The sequence below is a fragment of the Schistocerca gregaria genome, unplaced genomic scaffold, assembly GCF_023897955.1.
Source record: "Schistocerca gregaria isolate iqSchGreg1 unplaced genomic scaffold, iqSchGreg1.2 ptg000526l, whole genome shotgun sequence".
Taxonomy (NCBI): Eukaryota; Metazoa; Arthropoda; class Insecta; order Orthoptera; family Acrididae; genus Schistocerca; species Schistocerca gregaria.
Window position 1 is genome coordinate 10329400 of NW_026061925.1, and position 9734 is coordinate 10339133.

Below are 9734 nucleotides of genomic sequence, written 5' to 3' on the forward strand. Positions count from 1 at the left end.
ACCGTTTCAGAGAGAAGAGGGGCCAATGTGACGATCTGGCTTTAAGTCGATTCGATAACAAATAACGAAAACGGACGGATATCTCATGTTTTTACTACATATGAACACTTTTCACATTCTCCTGTGCAAATCGGCTGCCAGTCCTCCTTTCATGCAGAATCTTAAGGTCCTAGCTCATGTCCAAAGCACCAAAGCCAGCTAAAAAGTCAATAATCGATACCTAAAACTTGAATTGTACTATTTCTTACTGGCTATTACATCAACTTAGAAGCTTCATCTGTGTTCTACTATGGTGATTTTAGTGTCTCCGCATACCGCAGTACGCGACATAGCTTTGCAGACGATAAGTACAACCGTTTCAGAGAGAAGAGCGGCCAATGTGACGATCTGGCTTTAAGTCGATTCGATAACAAATGACGAAAACGGACGGATTTCTCAGGTTTTTACTACATATGAACACTATTCACATTCTCCCGTGCAACTCGGCTGCTAGTCCTCCTTCATGCAAAATCTTAATTTCCTAGCTGATGTCCAAGGCACCAAAGAAGGGTAAAAAGTCAATAACCGATACCTAAAACTTGAATTGTACTACTTCTTACTGGAAATTACATCAACTTAGAAGCTTCATCTGTGCTCATAGTGTCTCAGCATACCGCAGCACGCGACATAGCTTTGCAGACGATAAGTACAACCGTTTCAGAGAGAAGAGCGGCCAATGTGACGATCTAGCTTTAAGTTGATTCGATAACAAATGACGAAAACGGACCGATTTCTCAGGTTTTTACTACATATGAATACTTTTCACATTCTCCCGTGCAACAGGGCTGCTAGTCCTCCTTTCATGCAGAATCTTAAGGTCCTAGCACATGTCCAAGGCACCAAAGCCAGCTAAAAATTCAATATTGAATACCTAAAATTTGAATTGTACTACTTCTTACTGGCTATTACATCAGCTTAGAAGCTTCATCTGTGTTCTACTATGGTGCTTTTAGTGTGTCCGCATACCGCAGCACGCGACATAGCTTTGCAGACGATAAGTACAACTTTTTCAGAGAGAAGAGCGGCCAAAGTGACGATCTGGCTTGAATTCGATTCGATAACTAATGACGAAAACGGACGGATTTCTCAGGTTTTTACTACGTATGAACACTTTTCACATTCTCCCGTGCAGCTCGGCTGCTAGTCCTCCTTTCATGCAGAATCTTAAGGTCCTAGCTCATGTCCAAGGCACCAAAGCCAGCTAAAAAGTCAATAATCGATACCTAAAACTTGAATTGTACTACTTCTTACTGGCTATTACATCAACTTAGAAGCTTCATCTGTGTTCTGCTATGGTGCTTTAAGTGTCTCCGCATACCGCAGCACGCGACATAGCTTTGCAATCGATAAGTACAACCGTTTCAGAGAGAAGAGGGGCCAATGTGACGATCGGGCTTTAAGTCGATTCGATAACAAATAACGAAAACGGACGGATATCTCATGTTTTTACTACATATGAACACTTTTCACATTCTCCTGTGCAAATCGGCTGCCAGTCCTCCTTTCATGCAGAATCTTAAGGTCCTAGCTCATGTCCAAAGCACCAAAGCCAGCTAAAAAGTCAATAATCGATACCTAAAACTTGAATTGTACTATTTCTTACTGGCTATTACATCAACTTAGAAGCTTCATCTGTGTTCTACTATGGTGATTTTAGTGTCTCCGCATACCGCAGTACGCGACATAGCTTTGCAGACGATAAGTACAACCGTTTCAGAGAGAAGAGCGGCCAATGTGACGATCTGGCTTTAAGTCGATTCGATAACAAATGACGAAAACGGACGGATTTCTCAGGTTTTTACTACATATGAACACTATTCACATTCTCCCGTGCAACTCGGCTGCTAGTCCTCCTTCATGCAAAATCTTAATTTCCTAGCTGATGTCCAAGGCACCAAAGAAGGGTAAAAAGTCAATAACCGATACCTAAAACTTGAATTGTACTACTTCTTACTGGAAATTACATCAACTTAGAAGCTTCATTTGTGCTCATAGTGTCTCAGCATACCGCAGCACGCGACATAGCTTTGCAGACGATACGTACAACCGTTTCAGAGAGAAGAGCGGCCAATGTGACGATCTCGCTTTAAGTTGATTCGATAACAAATGACGAAAACGGACCGATTTCTCAGGTTTTTACTACATATGAACACTTTTCACATTCTCCCGTGCAACTCGGCTGCTAGTCCTCCTTCATGCAAAATCTTAATTTCCTAGCTCATGTCCAAAGCACCAAAGAAGGGTAAAAAGTCAATAACCGATACCTAAAACTTTAATTGTACTACTTCTTACTGGCTATTACATCAACTTAGAAGCTTCATCTGTGTTCTACTATGGTGCTTTTAGTGTGTCCGCATACCGCAGAACGCCACAAAGCTTTGCAGACGATAAGTACAACCGTTTCAGAGAGAAGAGCGGCCAATGTGACGATCTGGCTTTAAGTCGATTCGATAACAAATGACGAAAACGGACGGATGTCTCAGGTTTTTACTACATATGAACACTTTTCACATTCTCCCGTGCAACTCGGCTGCTAGTCCTCCTTCATGCAATATCTTAATTTCCTAGCTCATGTCCAAGGCACCAAAGAAGGGTAAAAAGTCAATAACCGATACCTAAAACTTGAATTGTACTACTTCTTACTGGCTATTACATCAACTTAGAAGCTTCATCTGTGTTCTACTATGGTGCTTTTAGTGTGTCCGCATACCGCAGCACGCGACATAGCTTTGCAGACGATAAGTACAACTTTTTCAGAGAGAAGAGCGGCCAAAGTGACGATCTGGCTTGAATTCGATTCGATAACTAATGACGAAAACGGACGGATTTCTCAGGTTTTTACTACGTATGAACACTTTTCACATTCTCCCGTGCAGCTCGGCTGCTAGTCCTCCTTTCATGCAGAATCTTAAGGTCCTAGCTCATGTCCAAGGCACCAAAGCCAGCTAAAAAGTCAATAATCGATACCTAAAACTTGAATTGTACTACTTCTTACTGGCTATTACATCAACTTAGAAGCTTCATCTGTGTTCTGCTATGGTGCTTTAAGTGTCTCCGCATACCGCAGCACGCGACATAGCTTTGCAATCGATAAGTACAACCGTTTCAGAGAGAAGAGGGGCCAATGTGACGATCTGGCTTTAAGTCGATTCGATAACAAATAACGAAAACGGACGGATATCTCATGTTTTTACTACATATGAACACTTTTCACATTCTCCTGTGCAAATCGGCTGCCAGTCCTCCTTTCATGCAGAATCTTAAGGTCCTAGCTCATGTCCAAAGCACCAAAGCCAGCTAAAAAGTCAATAATCGATACCTAAAACTTGAATTGTACTATTTCTTACTGGCTATTACATCAACTTAGAAGCTTCATCTGTGTTCTACTATGGTGATTTTAGTGTCTCCGCATACCGCAGTACGCGACATAGCTTTGCAGACGATAAGTACAACCGTTTCAGAGAGAAGAGCGGCCAATGTGACGATCTGGCTTTAAGTCGATTCGATAACAAATGACGAAAACGGACGGATTTCTCAGGTTTTTACTACATATGAACACTATTCACATTCTCCCGTGCAACTCGGCTGCTAGTCCTCCTTCATGCAAAATCTTAATTTCCTAGCTGATGTCCAAGGCACCAAAGAAGGGTAAAAAGTCAATAACCGATACCTAAAACTTGAATTGTACTACTTCTTACTGGAAATTACATCAACTTAGAAGCTTCATCTGTGCTCATAGTGTCTCAGCATACCGCAGCACGCGACATAGCTTTGCAGACGATAAGTACAACCGTTTCAGAGAGAAGAGCGGCCAATGTGACGATCTAGCTTTAAGTTGATTCGATAACAAATGACGAAAACGGACCGATTTCTCAGGTTTTTACTACATATGAATACTTTTCACATTCTCCCGTGCAAAAGGGCTGCTAGTCCTCCTTTCATGCAGAATCTTAAGGTCCTAGCACATGTCCAAGGCACCAAAGCCAGCTAAAAATTCAATATTGAATACCTAAAATTTGAATTGTACTACTTCTTACTGGCTATTACATCAACTTAGAAGCTTCATCTGTGTTCTACTATGGTGCTTTTAGTGTCTCCGCATACCGCAGCACGCGACATAGCTTTGCAATCGATAAGTACAACCGTTTCAGAGAGAAGAGCGGCCAATGTGACGATCTGGCTTTAAGTCGATTCGATAACAAATGACGAAAACGGACGGATTTCTCGGGTTTTTACTACATGTTAAGACTTTTCACATTCTCCCGTGCAAATCGGCTGCTAGTCCTCCTTTAATGCAGAATGTTAAGGTCCTAGCTCATGTCCAAGGCACCAAAGCCAGCTAAAAAGTCAATAATCGATACCTAAAACTTGAATTGTACTATTTCTTACTGGCTATTACATCAACTTAGAAGCTTCATCTGTGTTCTACTATGGTGATTTTAGTGTCTCCGCATACCGCAGTACGCGACATAGCTTTGCAGACGATAAGTACAACCGTTTCAGAGAGAAGAGCGGCCAATGTGACGATCTGGCTTTAAGTCGATTCGATAACAAATGACGAAAACGGACGGATTTCTCAGGTTTTTACTACATATGAACACTTTTCACATTCTCCCGTGCAACAGGGCTGCTAGTCCTCCTTTCATGCAGAATCTTAAGGTCCTAGGTCATGTCCAAGGCACCAAAGCCAGCTAAAAATTCAATATTGAATACCTAAAACTTGAATTGTACTACTTCTTACTGGAAATTACATCAACTTAGAAGCTTCATCTGTGTTCTACTATGGTGCCCATAGTGTCTCAGCATACCGCAGCACGCGACATAGCTTTGCAGACGATAAGTACAACCGTTTCAGAGAGAAGAGCGGCCAATGTGACGATCTAGCTTTAAGTTGATTCGATAACAAATGACCAAAAAGAACGGATTTCTCAGGTTTTTACTACATATGAACACTTTTCACATTCTCCCGTGCAACTCCGCTGCTAATCCTCCGTTCATGCAGAATCTTAAGGTCCTAGCTCATGTGCAAGGCACCAAAGATAGCTAAAAAGTCAATAATCGATACCTAAAACTTGAATTGTACTACTTCTTACTGGCTATTACATCAACTTAGAAGCATCATCTGTGTTCTACTATGGTGCTTTTACTGTCTCCGCATACCGCAGAACGCCACATAGCTTTGCAGACGGTAAGTACAACCGTTTCAGAGAGAAGAGCGGCCAATGTGACGATCTGGCTTTAAGTCGATTCGATAACAAATGACGAAAACGGACGGATGTCTCAGGTTTTTACTACATATGAACACTATTCACATTCTCCCGTGCAACTCGGCTTCTAGTCCTCCTTCATGCAAAATCTTAATTTCCTAGCTGATGTCCAAGGCACCAAAGAAGGGTAAAAAGTCAATAACCGATACCTAAAACTTGAATTGTACTACTTCTTACTGGCTATTACATCAACTTAGAAGCATCATCTGTGTTCTACTATGGTGCTTTTAGTGTGTCCGTATACCGCAGGACGCGACATAGCTTTGCAGACGATAAGTACAACTTTTTCAGAGAGAAGAGCGGCCAATGAGACGATCTGGCTTGAAGTCGATTTGATAACTAATGACGAAAACGGACGGATTTCTCAGGTTTTTACTACATATGAACACTATTCACATTCTCCCGTGCAACTCGGCTGCTAGTCCTCCTTCATGCAAAATCTTAATTTCCTAGCTGATGTCCAAGGCACCAAAGAAGGGTAAAAAGTCAATAACCGATACCTAAAACTTGAATTGTACTACTTCTTACTGGAAATTACATCAACTTAGAAGCTTCATCTGTGCTCATAGTGTCTCAGCATACCGCAGCACGCGACATAGCTTTGCAGACGATAAGTACAACCGTTTCAGAGAGAAGAGCGGCCAATGTGACGATCTAGCTTTAAGTTGATTCGATAACAAATGACGAAAACGGACGGATTTCTCAGGTTTTTACTACATATGAACACTTTTCACATTCTCCCGTGCAACTCCGCTGCTAATCCTCCGTTCATGCAGAATCTTAAGGTCCTAGCTCATGTGCAAGGCACCAAAGATAGCTAAAAAGTCAATAATCGATACCTAAAACTTGAATTGTACTACTTCTTACTGGCTATTACATCAACTTAGAAGCTTCATCTGTGTTCTACTATGGTGATTTTAGTGTCTCCGCATACCGCAGCACGCGACATAGTTTTGCAGTCGATAAGTACAACCGTTTCAGAGAGAAGAGCGGCCAATGTGACGATCTGGCTTTAAGTCGATTCGATAACAAATGACGAAAACGGACGGATTTCTCAGGTTTTTACTACATTTGAACACTTTTCACATTTCCCGTGCAACTAGGCTGCTAGTCTTCCTTTCATGCAGAATCTTAAGGTCCTAGCTCATGTCCAAGGCACCAAAGCCAGCTAAAACGTCAATAATCGATAACTAAAACTTGTATTGTACTACCTCTTACTGGCTATTACATCAACTTAGAAGTTTCATCTGTGTTCTACTATGGTGCTTTTAGTGTCTCCGCATACCGCAGCACGCGACATAGCTTTGCAATCGATAAGTACAACCGTTTCAGAGAGAAGAGCGGCCAATGTGACGATCTGGCTTTAAGTCGATTCGATAACAAATGACGAAAATGGACGGATTTCTCAGGTTTTTACTACATATGAACACTATTCACATTCTCCTGTGCAACTCGGCTGCTAGTCCTCCTTTCATGCAGAATCTTAAGGTCCTAGCTCAAGTCCAAGGCACCAAAGCCAGCTAAAAAGTCAATATTCAATACCTAAAACTTGAATTGTACTACTTCTTACTGGCTATTACATCAACTTAGAAGCTTCATCTGTGTTCTACTATGGTGCTTTTAGTGTCTCAGCATGCCGCAGCACGCGACATAGCTTTGCAGACGATAAGTACAACCGTTTCAGAGAGAAGAGCGGCCAATGTGACGATCTGGCTTTAAGTCGATTCGATAACAAATGACGAAAACGGACGGATTTCTCAGGTTTTTACTACATATGAACACTTTTCACATTCTCCCGTGCAACTCGGCTGCTAGTCCTCCTTCATGCAAAATCTTAATTTCCTAGCTCATGTCCAAAGCACCAAAGAAGGGTAAAAAGTCAATAACCGATACCTAAAACTTTAATTGTACTACTTCTTACTGGCTATTACATCAACTTAGAAGCTTCATCTGTGTTCTACTATGGTGCTTTTAGTGTGTCCGCATACCGCAGCACGCGACATAGCTTTGCAGACGATAAGTACAACTTTTTCAGAGAGAAGAGCGGCCAATGTGACGATCTGGCTTGAAGTCGATTCGATAACTAATGACGAAAACGGACGGATTTCTCAGGTTTTTACTACGTATGAACACTTTTCACATTCTCCCGTGCAACTCGGCTGCTAGTCCTCCTTTCATGCAGAATCTTAAGGTCCTAGCTCATGTCCAAGGCACCAAAGCCAGCTAAAAAGTCAATAATCGATACCTAAAACTTGAATTGTACTACTTCTTACTGGCTATTACATCAACTTAGAAGCTTCATCTGTGTTCTACTATGGTGCTTTTAGTGTGTCCGCATACCGCAGCACGCGACATAGCTTTGCAATCGATAAGTACAACCGTTTCAGAGAGAAGAGCGGGCAATGTGACGATCTGGCTTTAAGTCGATTCGATAACAAATGACGAAAACGGAGGGATTTCTCAGGTTTTTACTACATATGAACACTTTTCACATTCTCCCGTGCAAATCGGCTGCCAGTCCTCCTTTCATGCAGAATCTTAAGGTCCTAGCTCATGTCCAAGGCACCAAAGCCAGCTAAAAAGTCAATAATCGATACCTAAAACTTGAATTGTACTATATCTTACTGGCTATTACATCAACTTAGAAGCATCATCTGTGTTCTACTATGGTGCTTTTACTGTCTCCGCATACCGCAGAACGCCACATAGCTTTGCAGACGATAAGTACAACCGTTTCAGAGAGAAGAGCGGCCAATGTCACGATCTGGCTTTAAGTCGATTCGATAACAAATGACGAAAACGGACGGATGTCTCAGGTTTTTACTACATATGAACACTTTTCACATTCTCCCGTGCAACTCGGCTGCTAATCCTCCTTCATGCAAAATCTTAATTTCCTAGCTCATGTCCAAGGCACCAAAGAAGGGTAAAAAGTCAATAACCGATACCTAAAACTTGAATTGTACTACTTCTTACTGGCTATTACATCAACTTAGAAGCTTCATCTGTGTTCTACTATGGTGCTTTTAGTGTGTCCGCATACCGCAGCACGCGACATAGCTTTGCAGACGATAAGTACAACCGTTTCAGAGAGAAGAGCGGCCAATGTGACGATCTGGCTTTAAGTCGATTCGATAACAAATGACGAACACGGACTGATTTCTCAGGTTTTTACTACATATGAACACTTTTCACATTCTCCCGTGCAACAGGGCTGCTAGTCCTCCTTTCATGCAGAATCTTAAGGTCCTAGCTCATGTGCAAGGCACCAAAGATAGCTAAAAAGTCAATAATCGATACCTAAAACTTGAATTGTACTACTTCTTACTGGCTATTACATCAACTTAGAAGCTTCATCTGTGTTCTACTATGGTGCTTTTAGTGTCTCCGCATACCGCAGCACGCGACATAGCTTTGCAGACGAAAAGTACAAGTGTTTCGGAGAGAAGAGCGGCCAATGTGACGATCTGGCTTGAAGTCGATTCGATAACTAATGAAGAAAACGGACGGATTTCTCAGGGTTTTACTACATTTGAACACTTTTCACATTCTCCCGTGCAAATCGGCTGCCAGTCCTCCTTTCATGCAGAATCTTAAGGTCCTAGCTCATGTCCAAGGCACCAAAGCCAGCTAAAAAGTCAATAATCGATACCTAAAACTTGAATTGTACTATATCTTACTGGCTATTACATCAACTTAGAAGCATCATCTGTGTTCTAATATGGTGCTTTTACTGTCTCCGCATACCGCAGAACGCCACATAGCTTTGCAGACGATAAGTACAACCGTTTCAGAGAGAAGAGCAGCCAATGTGACGATCTGGCTTTAAGTCGATTCGATAACAAATGACGAAAACGGACGGATTTCTCAGGTTTTTACTACGTATGAACACTTTTCACATTCCCCCCGTGCAACTCGGCTGCTAGTCCTCCTTTCATGCAGAATCTTAAGGTCCTAGCTCATGTCCAAGGCACCAAAGCCAGCTAAAAAGTCAATAATCGATACCTAAAACTTGAATTGTACTACTTCTTACTGGCTATTACATCAACTTAGAAGCTTCAACTGTGTTCTACTATGGTGCTTTTAGTGTCTCCGCATACCGCAGCACGCGAAATAGCTTTGCAGACGATAAGTACAACGGTTTCAGAGAGAAGAGCGGCCAATGTGACGATCTGGCTTTAAGTCGATTCGATAACAAATGACGAAAACGGACGGATTTCTCAGGTTTTTACTACATATGAACACTTTTCACATTCTCCCGTGCAAATCGGCTGCCAGTCCTCCTTTCATGCAGAATCTTAAGGTCCTAGCTCATGTCCAAGGCACCAAAGCCAGCTAAAAAGTCAATAATCGATACCTAAAACTTGAATTGTACTATATATTACTGGCTATTACATCAACTTAGAAGCATCATCTGTGTTCTACTAT